General features: G+C 34.8%; 1 protein-coding gene across 9 annotated transcripts in view; it reads right to left on the bottom strand.

Annotated features, from left to right (window-relative positions):
• The window catches only part of LOC138176017 (semaphorin-3D), a 252,885-nt gene that overhangs the window by 204,040 nt on the left and 35,579 nt on the right, over positions 1-13,266 (bottom strand). Inside the window, exon 3 of one of the 9 annotated variants that reach the window (XM_069106719.1) lies at positions 4,657-4,732. The exons of the other annotated variants lie outside the window; for them this stretch is intronic. The gene's annotated coding sequence lies outside the window, so the exon portion shown is untranslated. The remainder of the gene's footprint in view (positions 1-4,656; positions 4,733-13,266) is intronic. 9 annotated transcript variants of the gene reach the window in all.

Raw genomic sequence — 13,266 nt, 5'->3', positions numbered from 1 at the left:
AATATAATATAATATAATATAATATAATATAATATAATATAATATAATATAAATAAAGATTGCAGTGAAGGTACATGCCAAACAGGACTTGTAGAGGTAGTTTCATCAGCTACGCAGGGATTTTTCTTTTCTTTTTATACATAGAATGTCAGAGATGAAAAGGGCATTAAAGATTTTTTTGTCTAGTTCTAGGCATTATGACTTATTAGAATGAGGAAGATAAACTAGTGCTACCATAGGCAGGTGGTCATATATCAAAGTTCCCAAATTCTCTCTACCTGGATAGAGTGAAAGAACCAGATAAATAGGAGGTTCAAGTAAGAGCCTTTGACACAGAGGCTATGATTAAGACCATTCCTAAAACACCACCTTTTCTTTACCCATAAAACTAGGTAAGACAAGGAATTTAAAGAGGGGCGCTAAAAAGTAAAAGGCAAAAACAATCTAATTTATGATTATCATAGACTTGAAATAATTATGAGACACTACCTTCAGTAATCAAATTACACAAAATAAGTAAAATCATCTGAACATTTTAAAATGGAACAGAAATATTAGCTGTTTAAATTAAGGCATTTGACAAAGACATGTAGAAACAGCTATGGCACATCACATTTAGTTTTTCTTTTCATTTTATAAATGATTTGTTGTCATTTCTATTCACCTTAATGCACCTTCTTTGAATGATGTGCTCACAGTCTTAAACTAGTCCCTGACAGTTTGACATTGTTTATTGCATATGAATCAAAGACCATCCCCTGAAGAATGTTTATAGGTCCTGCAAGTACAAAAGAAAATACTTAGATCATTCCCTTATTGAGATTTCTCATTTTAAGCCAGACGAAGTACAGGAACAAGTTCCTTTATTGGCAGTACTCATACATGTCTCTAAGATCTTCATTGTCAGAAGATTCAAAGGGAGAAATATGCAGAGGCATATTGGATGAATGAGTTTGTTGGTATGCTAAAATGAAAAATGAAATTGAATGGAAAATAAAGTCAAATCCCCTGTCCTGAAGCACCCCAGGTGCACACAATTAAGATCTAAATATGGAAAGATATTAAATTCCTTCTCTCAGAACAATAGAGAAGCAGCCTGAGTGTTTAATAGAAAGCTGGCCTCAGATCCTGGAAGACACAGGGCAGGTTACTTAGTCTCTCAGTGCTCCAGGCATCTCTCTTGAAGGACAGGAGCATACATCCTAGATTTAGAACTATAAAGGATCCAAGAGGCCCTCAAGAATAACCATCTCATTTTACAGATGAGAAAACTAAGGCTCACAGGAGTTAAATGACTTGTCTAGAATAACACGGATAATAAGTCCGAGGCAGGATTTAAATTTAGGACAGCCTAGTATTCTATTTACTACATGGCTAAGATAGTAGATTGCAGTGAAGGTACCTGCCAACCAGGACTGGTAGAGGTAGTTTCATCAGCTACACAGGGATTTTTCTTTTCTTTTCTTTTTATATATAGAATGTCAGAGATGAAAAGGGCATTAAAGACTTTTTGTCTAGTTGATATTCTAGAAAGCAATTTGGAACTATGCATAAGAAATCACTAAATTGTGTATAACATTTGACCCAGAAATACTGCTAATAATCATATGCCCTAAAGATATCAAAGAGGAAAAGGCCTCATACATACAAGGGAAAAAAACATTTATAGTATCTTTTTCATAGTAGCAACCACCCCCCCCAAAACAAAACAAAAACACAACAAAAACTATGTTTGTAACATATGTAACTATGAGTGTGCCTACCACTTGGGAAAAATCTAAAAAAAAAATTATGGTATATGAATGTAGTAGAATATACAGTTTCAAAGTAAATCAGGAGGACTTCTATTCAGGGTGGAGAGATCACAACTATGAGAACAATTTATACAATGACAATATTATTTTAAAAAATCACTTTCAACATAGAACTCCAATCAATATAATGATAAACAATGATTCCAGAGGACAGAAGATTAAATCTATCTAACAGAGAAATGATGAATTTAAAATGTAAAATGATATATACATTTATGGACTTGGCCAATTTGGCTATTTGTTTTGCTGGACTATGCAAATTTGTTATGAGTTTTCTCTTTTCTAGTTACCAAGCTCACATTTGAATTCAGACATTATTTTTCATTTCCTCATTACTATTCAATAATGTTATTGTTTTAACTGTCTTTTGCCACATTTATAGCCATAAGCTCACTTACCATGAAGCTTTTCCTTCATGCTGTTCTTGGGGTCCAAGCTACAGAAATTACCTAAATGGCTGAAAAGCCCCTACAACACACAGTAAAGGTTTTTGTTATACTTTGGTAATTAAGCCTCCTTGAAGTGTGCCGGAAACAGACCCTACTTATATGAATTTCCTCTGTGGGGAATGAAGCTATCGAAGTGCAACAATGATAAAGGTAGAGGCAATTTGGAAACATTGTTTCCAAAATAATTCAATGCAGGGCTGTAACTTAAAATGTACCAAAAGGTTAATTTGACCTTGAACTTACTTCTCTTAAAAAAATGTATTTTTTTTTAAGGAATATATTGGTTTTATGAAGTAGAATTCTTTATAAAGTTCTGCATAAGAAGTAATTATAGTTATCTGATATTGCTGAAATTTCAAGGACAATCACTGTTGTGTTAAAAAAAAAAAAAAGGAAAGGAAATTGCACCAGAAACCCCATGTAATAATTGTATGACATGAAAAACACTTTAATGTTCAGGAAGTTGTCTTTCTTCCTTAATAGAAGAAAAAAATTGGAAAATTTCCAAAGAAAACTTGATAAAGGTCTCCACAATCACAAAGGTATATTGTTTAAATATATGCATAAATAAACTCTGTACTCCTTTCCAAATTTAGTTAAAAAAAAAAGTTTGCCATGCATGCCCCAAGCACAACTGACTACTGGGTCTCAGTTTCTTTTTTGGTTATTATTGTTATTATTATTTTGCTTTTTTGGAGGGGGGAAGGCAGGGTATTTGGGGTTAAGTGACTTGCCCAAGGTCACATGGCTAGTAAATGTTAAGTGTCTAAGGCCAGATTTGAACTTAGGCCCTCCTGACTCCAGGGCCAGCGCTTTACTCACTTCATCACCTAGCCGCCTCTGGGCCTCAGTTTCTATCTTCAAAAAATACAAACTGATAATTCTATTCACCTGTTAAACTACTGCCTATTAATGACAACTCTCCATAGCCCTTCCTTACTTAAATCCAACTCACTTTCGAGGCAAGATACGACCTACTTGATGTCATTGGTCCCTTTTGAGAATGAAGGGTGAACAACAATAAGAAAGAAATTCAGCCTTACCCAAATCAATATTGTTTCTTGAGAGCTCATATATTATGAACTTTACTGATATACTAACATTCCAATACTCAAAAAAGCCCTGACCTACCATGGGGGACTCCAGGTATGGGAATTTGCTCCACCAAATGAGATTTAGATATATCCTTCAGTTCAATAATTTTTCTGTTGTGTCCTACTCTTTGTGATTCGATTTGGGGTTTTCTTAGCAAAAGTACTAAAGTAGATTACCATTTCATTCTCCAGATCATTTTACAGATGAGGAACCTGAAGCAAAAAGGGTTACATGTCTTGCCCAGGGTCATACAACTAGTAAGTGTCTGAGGTCAGGTTCAAACTCAGGAAGATGAGTCTTCTTGACTCTGTGCCTGGCACTCTATTCACTATGCCACTTAAGTCAGAGGGATTTGTTAAATGTTAGACGTCAAATGACTTTCCCAGGGTCACACAATTAGTAATTATCAAAGTGGGGATTTAAACCCAGTTCTCCCTGACTCCAAGCTCAGTCTTCTATCTACTCTGCCATGATGCTATTATAACCTTGGTCATTTATTTGAATTAGGTAATTTATTTGATTCAATCTTCCTGAATACACAAAGCTGACAATACCTTATCTGTGTCATAATTCATTGTGGTGTACTGAATCAATATCATAACAAGGAACTTTATTCCTTAATAAGTATTGAGGAATCAGTGAAGCTACATTCTTCTAGGGTTCAGAAAACAATTGTTTTCTGCAAAAAAATACCTAAATATTTTAAATGATTTTATTATAAATTAGCATGAAATATAAAAAGGCTCAAATATTTTGAAAAGGGAAAAAAACTATCTTTTAACAATGTATTAACATATTGAATTCCTTAAATTATTTTCATTGGTTTACAAATATAAGAATATATCTATTTTGTGCAGTTTTTCTAATACTAAGATATTAAAGAGAACAGACCTTCTCCTGGGGGGATTTTCCTTTCTCTCTTTTTATTTTATTTCTTAAAGAACCAAATAATCATTTAATGAGTGGCTACTCTATTCAGGGCACTGGGCTATGTGTAAAAGTGAGGTAAATTTTAGATAAGGCAAGTGTCACTTTCCTTATAGAACTAATTTAGAAATCTTCAGTCTCGTAGGACCCTTCCCCCTCTCTCCTTTATCTCTTCATCTATCATCTATGTATGTATGTATGTATGTATGTATGTATGTATGTCTTTAGAGTTGCTTGTAACAGCACTTTGATGTAAGTAGTACAAATATTGTTCTCTTTGTTTTGCAGAAAATAACCTAAGACTCAGAGATGTTAAACTCATGGACATACAGAGAGTAAACATATAACTTTGAATTAAATCTATGTCTTACAGTTCTCAGACCAGTACACTTCTCACTTCATTGAACTCATTCCTCTTCAATTGCTTCTTTCAAATCACTTTCTCTCCTGTAAGGTTAAACAAATTTGTAGGTACCTATTGTGTTTCTCCAGAGCTATGTGAGATCCATCATACACCGTGTCAACTCATAAAAATATTTGGGAAGAATTGGTTAGCAATTAAATTGGACCAGTTACTAGTGAGCTAACTAAAAGGCTCATTTTATCACACTGGATACTAATCAACAATAATTAATACTGCTTTAAGAATGTTAAATCCATAATGAAGTAAAGAAGCTATTCAGATTAGAGAGGAAAAAATAATCTTCATACCTCTCCATAAAGGTAAAAATTGCTTAAGTGTTTTAGGATGCTTTGATTTCCATTAAAAATCCATTTGTGTATGTATGTATCTCTCTGTATATACACATATAAACACATTATATACTTGTACACATGTATGTATATAATGATATATAATATAGTAAACTGACACATGTAACAAAATATACATATGTGTGCATACATACATATAGGAACTCCCTCTACTCACTCCCCAAAACAAGAATACATACAATGATTATTATATATATGTATATACAATCTTCCCTGGCTTCTTTTAAATGCCAACTAAAATTTTACCTTCTACAGGAAGTCTTCCCCATTCCTTTTAATTTTAGTACCTTTCCTCTTTTAATTATTGCCATTCATCCTATATATAGCTTGCTTTGTGTATACAGACAATACACAACTTTTGCAGGGACAATGTTCATAGAAAATAGCACAGAAGTCAAAATCAATAATATTAATGCATTGAACCAATGGAAAAAGAGGGATTAGGCTCCCATGACCATGAAAAACTGTAATCTTTCACTAGAGTTTTCTGAAAATATGCTTTCATGCACACAATTCTTTATAACAAAACATTATCTGACAATATGCACAGTAACCATGAAATACCATGTAAAATTAAGTACACAAAGGAACAAAGAATGTTTTATCATTGGTCTGAAGTTGTGGACAGTCATTGATCAGAGCTTTTTTTTTTTTCTTTTAGGTCTTCCACATCTTTTCTTTACAAGTTGTCATCACTTAAATGGTTCTGATGCTGCTCACTTACACTTTCATCATCATTTCATACAAGTTTTCCCAGGTTTCTCTGAAACATCCCCTGTCCTCATTTCTCATGGTACAATTAGATTTCATTATATTAATGAACCATAATTTGTTCTGCCATTACTCAACTGGTGGGTAGGGCCATGATATTAATGTGTGACAATGGCTTAATATCTGTGTTATAATAGCAGACCCAAGCAGCAACTTGTAATGCATACAGGAAGAGGAATGGGTCTAGAATTCCTATCCCAGATTAGAGTTTTAGTTCTGACTTTGACTAGCTCTGTGCTCCAAATTATTCAATGTTCTCATCTGTAAAACAGGGACAGTAATTCTTCTATTACCTTTATAAAAAACCACAATGTTGTGAATGAGGCTGTTGGTAATCCTTACAGTTCTACACAAATAAAGCATGCTATTTCCAAAGGTGTGAGTAAAGTGGAATTTTTAAGCAACATGATGGAGCTAATGAAGTAGTTTGGAGGGAAAAGGAGTTGTTTAGTGGCTCTTTCACCTATACTCAGATCACTATTTTAGCCTGCTCCTCCCCATTAATTTGGTGAGTCCTATCTAGGATGTATCCTCATTTAAAAATATACAAATATAAATTCTTTTGCACATTTAATTTGTAATTTTCTTCCTATAAATGAAATCAGTCAGCCAGTCAATAAACATTTATTAAGCATCTACTAAGGGCCAAACCTATGGTAAGTGCTGGGGATACAAAAAATAAAAATAAAAAAGAGGCAAAAGACAGTAATTGTAGAACCAGGAGAAAAATACACAGTGTACAATACACAGTGACAGCCACATTGTGTGACTTTGATAGACTTAGCTCTTCTCATCAATGCAAGGACCTAAAACAACTCCAAAAGGCTCATGATGGAAAATTCCATCCACATCCAGAGAAAGAAATATGGATTTTGAATGCAGATCGAAGCAGACTATTTGCTCTCTTGTTTTGTTTCTTCTTTCTCATGATTCCTCCCATTCATTCTAATTCTTCTTTACAACATAGCTGATGTGAATATCTGTTTAATAAGAATCTATATGTAGAATCTATATCAGATTGTACACCATCTTGGGGAGGGGAGAGGAGAGGGAGGTGAAAAAAAATGTAAAATTCATGGAAATGAATGTAGAAATAAAAATAAATAAATAAATTAGAAAGTGCTAAAAAAAAAAAAGTCATCGTCCATAAGGAACTCACAATCTAATAGGGAGAGAAGGACAATAAGCAACTAAATTGGTAAAAAAAAAAATTAAGCAAGAGAGAGAAGACACTAGAATTAAGAGGGATTGAAAAAGGGTCTCTGTAGAACAATTTAATTTAGTTTGGGACTTAGGGGAAGGCAGGGAAGGCAGTAGGCAGAGATAGGGAGATCATTCCAGGCATGGTAATGCTTTAGGTGTGGTTAAAATTTTGGCTATGTTAATAAGAGTACTGTATTCTTTTTTGAGGAACTGCAAGTACTGTACAAAGTAAATTTACACTTTATAATGAAATGGAATATGTAACTAAGTAAATATTTATTATGTTGAATAAATATATCTACAACTAGTTCAGCTTGTTTGATAAGGTGATGACTTGAGAGTATTCATAAATATTGAAAGCCAGAATAAGATAATTAAGTTTGAAATGCCTAATAATTTTTGAATGGAACTAAATAGAAATTATATATCATATAGAAGTTATGTATAAAATACAACAAAAGAATTTGTGACAATGTAGAAAAATACCTCATATAAAATTTAAATTAATGTATAACATGTCATACCACAAATAAGGATGTATGCTATGTGACCTATGCTAAATGTCCCTGTACTTCAGATAGCCTGGCCATCTGGGAATTCTGCTGAGATACTTGTAGATAGCAGAAAGGTAAAGTGATGTGGGAAAATAAAATTAGATAATTGGATTTCATCTAGGATCTTGTTGATTTTTGTCCACTAAGTTAATTAAAACCTTATGTCCCAGTGGGAACAAAAAGTCTAATCGTCAGGGAAAGCACAGGGAATTACAGAATCAAAACTCCTACATTTAGGTTCCAAAAATCTTTTCCACAAAAGAATGGGAAGACAATTCACGTACAGAAGATCTGAGAATTTTAGTAAATTGAAAGCTTAGTATAAGTCAAGTGTGAAATATCTGCCAAAAAAAGCTTAGAGCTATCATAGCCTAGGGAATAGGTAGCCTTTGGAGTCCCTTCCAATCTTGAGATCCTATTATTTTGTGATGATTACTGATATCTTTGTTCATGTTGGTGTCAGATTGCTCAGATTCTTTTATCTTCCATAAATGTTCTAACAGAGATTAAGAATAGTGTATCTAGAATGCTGATATACCTTAAAAATGACCTGTGGTACAACCTATTTCTCTTTTTTAAATTTTAACAGCTACTTAAATGCCTTATAATCTAAAAAAATTCCTTTTTTCATTTCACTTCTAAATTTACTCTTTGTAGCCAATCCAGGTTCTAATACACTGTTATTCAGTAACCTTCATGTATTAAGTAAGTCATGTAGACTGTAGTCACTTATCCCCCAGTAGACCATCTTGAATGAAAATCAAAATGATAGAAGATGAATTACATATATTTCATATTAAACTTTTAGTTGAGCTATAATAGAAGTTACACAATTTAAAAGCAGGATTTAATTCTGAAATATTCATGGTTTTTTGAAGCAAATAAATGAATGACCCAAACTAAGATGTTAAAATTTAGGTATAATTGGAAACATTCCTATTTATAAGTCATGGAAGTACCTACCTTGTATAATGGTAAATATTTTCCTTCAAGTACAAGAATATGTTATGACCTGAGTTCATTTTCCCACATATTATTACTTTTTCCACAAATAGACATCTCCCTGAGAGTCACAAATATCTCTACAAACATGTAGGATACACCTGTAAATAATGATATTATCAGTCCAAAAGAGATTCTTTTCCATACAAGGCTGGCCTATCAAGAAAATAATTAACATAACCAAATAGCAAGAGTGATGACACATACAGATCTTGTGGAAATTCCCACAGAACAGATGTCACAGAGTCATGCTTCTAAACACATTTACTTCAAAATAATCGGGAGCTATTAGCACTTGGTGTTACCAATCCTGAATGGAAACTAATTTACACAGTACTGTTCTTCATTTCACGAAGGGAAATACAGTAAGGTCACTGTACACAGAAACTGCCATGTTTCAGCAAATAAATGCTATATTTAAAGTCTGTCTACAGACTAAAAATTTCCCTTTATAGCCAGTTTTTTTAGAGAACTCAGCTTTAATGAACTGCTTTGCATTTTACAAGTGTCCAATTACTATTACTACTAATTATTATTAGTTTTAAACCTAGGTATCCCTTTCTCATCCAGGTCGGAAATTCAGTAGCCAATGATGAACCCAATTCTCCATCCCACTTCTGATTTGTACCAGAGTTTTGACCTGCTCTGTTTCCTCCTTGAACCCATTCATTCCATCTTAGGGAGCTTGGTGCCACCCATATTAACCCCCTACACTTGGGGACACACTTTAGTGATTTCAGACAATGCAAACTCCCAATCATCACAGCCCTACTGGAGCTCTGAACTCCTGACCTCAAGTGATCTGCCAGCCTCTACCTTCCTCTGATAGCAGGGATTACAGATGTGCCCTACTATGTCTGGCATGCATCTCACAAGTTTAAAAAACTCATTGTTAGTTGTTTAAAGGGATGAAGGTCACAGTTGTTTAGAGGGATGAAGGTCAAATAATTTTTTAAAAAATAAGTGATAACAGAATTATGCAAAAAAATCAAAGGCAAGAGTCAGGCAAAATTTCAAATATGGTAAACATTTTATATGGAACATGGAAGGGTGGCAGGGGTTTGAATGAAGAGCTAAGTCACAAATTAAAAGCCTAATCCACATGACCACAGGTCAGGAATGGCTCTAAGTAAAATAGCCCGGCTTCCCTCTTGGAAACACTCAACACTTCCTTGTTAGATGTTCTCCTCTGTACTTTTTCCCTTGAACCCCCTCAGCCCCAAGACAGACACTGTACCTGTTTCTAAAAATACTGATCTACCTGTTTTGGTTTATTGAACTCCCTAATATAAACCCTTTCAGTTGTGTCCGACTCTTTGTAAACCCATCTGGGGTCTTCTTGGCAAGGATAATGACTCACCATTTCCTTCTCCAAATCGCTTTACAGATGAAGAAATAGAGACACACAGGGTTAAGTGGCTTGCTCAGGGTCACACAGCTAGTTAATGTCCAAGGCCAAATTTGAACTCAGGTCTTCCTGATTCTAGGCCAGCCACTCTAACCACTGTCCCACCTAGCTACCAATAAATCCCTTACCCTAACACCAACTCCAGTGCTTAGCATACTGTCTGATAAAGGGTAAGAGTAAATAAATTTGTTAACTGACTGCCTAATCCTAGGGGCCACAAGTGGCCTTCTAGGTCCTAAAGGGCCACACTTGAGGACCTAGAGGATGACATGTAGTCACCCCTGGCCTATCTTTGCCCAATGCCCTGTTTTCTGGGGCCTCTGAGTCCCCGATGAAGTAGCCACCTTTTCATTATTTTCTTTTTTCTTTTTTTGGAGGGGGGAAGGTAGGGCAATTGGGGTTGACTTGCCCAAGGTCACAAGGCTAGTTTTTGTGTTAAGTGTCTGAGGCTGCATTTGAACTCAGGTCCTCCTGACTCTAGGGCCGGTGCTCTATTCACTGAGCCACCTAGCCGCCCCATCATTATTTTCTTAATCTAACCTTTACTAGTTATTTATAAATGAATAGCAAGAACATACAATATTAATCACTTGAAATAGCTCTAAGAAGAAGAAATCTAATTCATCCAAGATGCCTAGCTTCACCACCATCTAGGAAACAAGAGAAGAACAATAATTTTTCACTTTTCTTACACTCTCATACCTATTAATTACACTTGCTCTTCACCTACCAGCTGTGTGATCATAAGCAATTTATTTCATTGCTCTGAGCCTCTGTTTCCTCATTTGTAAAGTAGTATAACATTATTTATATTACTTCACAGGATTAGTATGGGGGAAAAGGATTTTATAAAACTTAAAATACTATTTTTAGTATTTTAGTATTAGAGAGTATATTAATATTACTTAGTATATATTTAGTATTAGAGAGTATATTACATAGTATATGTAATATATATATATAGTATATAAAATTATATTATATTAATTATAGCATACATAGTATATAAGACCACACACACACACACACACACACACACACACACACACACACACACCAAGTTCAGTATTTATCATCATGAAGAATCAGCATCCCTTAGACCCTCCCTAACTTATCTTATTCACTAACCTCCTACTAGCTTCCTCCAGTTTCCCTATGAGTAGTGACTCTACAGTCAGACATTTTAATAATACCTTTTCTTGCATCCTTAGGATCCCTCATCTCTCTGACACAAACATGCCCATCATGACTGTCTTCAACTTGGTTAGTCTCTAATCTCTCCACTTTCCAAGTCCAACTCCTAGTATACTGCATGCTAATGGAGAAAGCCATGAAACTATGCTGAGTTTCCTACAAGCACATGTTATTTAAGACCTTCAATTAGGCCTTCCCTGTAGCTTGGTAGTTCTTTCATTGATCTGTTGCTGAATCCTTTTCATAATTTCCAGTGACTATTACATCTGTAATGTGTTCCACTGTAACTTACTCCTGAGCTAATCTCCTTTACAGGAATCATCTAACTCAAACTTTCACAACTTCCCTTTCTTCCACCGAGGTCCTTTTCCCCATTCCTTTCCCTGCCATCCTCCAGGATGTATTTGCTCAATTCTCTCCATTTTGCATATGCATATGCATTTTGCATATGTTCAATTCCCTGCCCCCACTGACTTCTTCCTTGCCAACAAACATGAATAGGCTTTCTCATCCTAAAGAAAAAGTCCCATTTATGTATCAAGTCCCTTAAGTTACTATCCTCTATCTTTTTTTCACAAAATTCTCAAAATAATTTATACTTCTCTCCACTTCTTCATTCCCTCACTTTAATAATTAATTTTCCTATCTGTATAGATGATGTCCAATATTCTGCCTCTGGTTAATAACTGTCTCTGCACTCCTCCTCCACTCTGAGATCTAATTTTCCAAGTGCCTGAGAGACATTTCCACTTAGGATATCCTGCCAGAATCTCAAATGCATCACAAAAATTTTTTAAACAAAATTCTGACTTAATATTTTCATCAAATAATTAGTGCAAGTGTTGCTATTCTCATTTTATAGATTAGAAAACTAAAGCCCAGGTCACTTAAGTGACTTCCCTACAATCACTTAGCTAGTGAGCAGCAAAGCTAGAACCCAAATTCAGTCAGTTCTTTTGCTTCCCAGTTCATCACTCTTTCTCCTGGGACAAAGGAACTCTCCTGAAACCAAAATTCTTCCATTCAAAAAGGATGGAAAATGCAGTCATCTATTATTCCTCTCCTCATTTGGTCACCAAACTATTTTGATTTTTTCCTTTACGATCTCTCGATAATACATCCTTCCTTTCCATTCCCATTGCCACCACCCTATTCAGGCCCCTATTAGGTAACTCTTTCCATGGTTGGGTCTCATAACTTTCTTCTAGTCTGTATATTTTATATTCTAGTGTCCCATCACTTTACTCCAGTCTGTATATTGTATATCCTAATGTCCCATCACTTTAGTCTAGTTCCTATATTGAAACTTTATCTTCTAAATGGCTGCTTTGTACACCCCCCCCCCATCCCCACTTAAAAATCTTCAATGGCTCCACTTTGCTTGATATTTAAGACCCTCTTTATTCTTACTCCATTTTTGGTCTTGGATTCCACTACTTCTTTCCATTCACCCATGCCTGTAAGAAAGGAACCTGCTGAGATACACTTTCTATCATGCCATATCACCAAGATGATATTCAATACAAACATGTAGCAATACTTTTCTCCAACTGGCCTTTAAAATTGTCCTAATCTTAATTTTACTTATGTTACATCAATAAAGAGAAATATTGAATATGACTGTACTTCAAATATAGTTTGTTTCCTTAAGAAATTTTAATAAAATCTCAGTTTCAAAATTAAGCATGAGGTCAAACAATGAACTTTAATCATAAATTTAAAAAAAATACAGAAGAGAAACATAAGCAAAGGTATTTTTTCCCATGAAGATTTGAAATATGCAGCTGATAAAGTTGAGAGATGCCAGAAATCACAGGGAGAATTGCAGAGGTTGCTCCTGGCATGAAGAGCAAAATTGTGGGAAGGGTTAGATATTGGTCCAAATCAAGATAAAGTGTGAAAGTAGGAAATAAATAGAATAATATGTTCATGAGTCAGGATGAGTAGGTCAAGGAGATGGGGGGCAGGGAAGGGGGGAGAGAGGGGGAGGAAGGGAGAAGGGAGAGAGGGAGAGAGAGAGAGAGAGAGAGAGAGAGAGAGAGAGAGAGAGAGAGAGAGAGAGAGAGAGAGAGAGA

The sequence above is a fragment of the Petaurus breviceps genome, unplaced genomic scaffold (genome assembly GCF_028583685.1).
Source record: "Petaurus breviceps papuanus isolate PSGF00001 unplaced genomic scaffold, PetGlider_PUasm1.0 80, whole genome shotgun sequence".
In the NCBI taxonomy this organism is placed as follows: Eukaryota; Metazoa; Chordata; class Mammalia; order Diprotodontia; family Petauridae; genus Petaurus; species Petaurus breviceps.
This window is presented reverse-complemented; position numbering and strand designations above follow the sequence as displayed.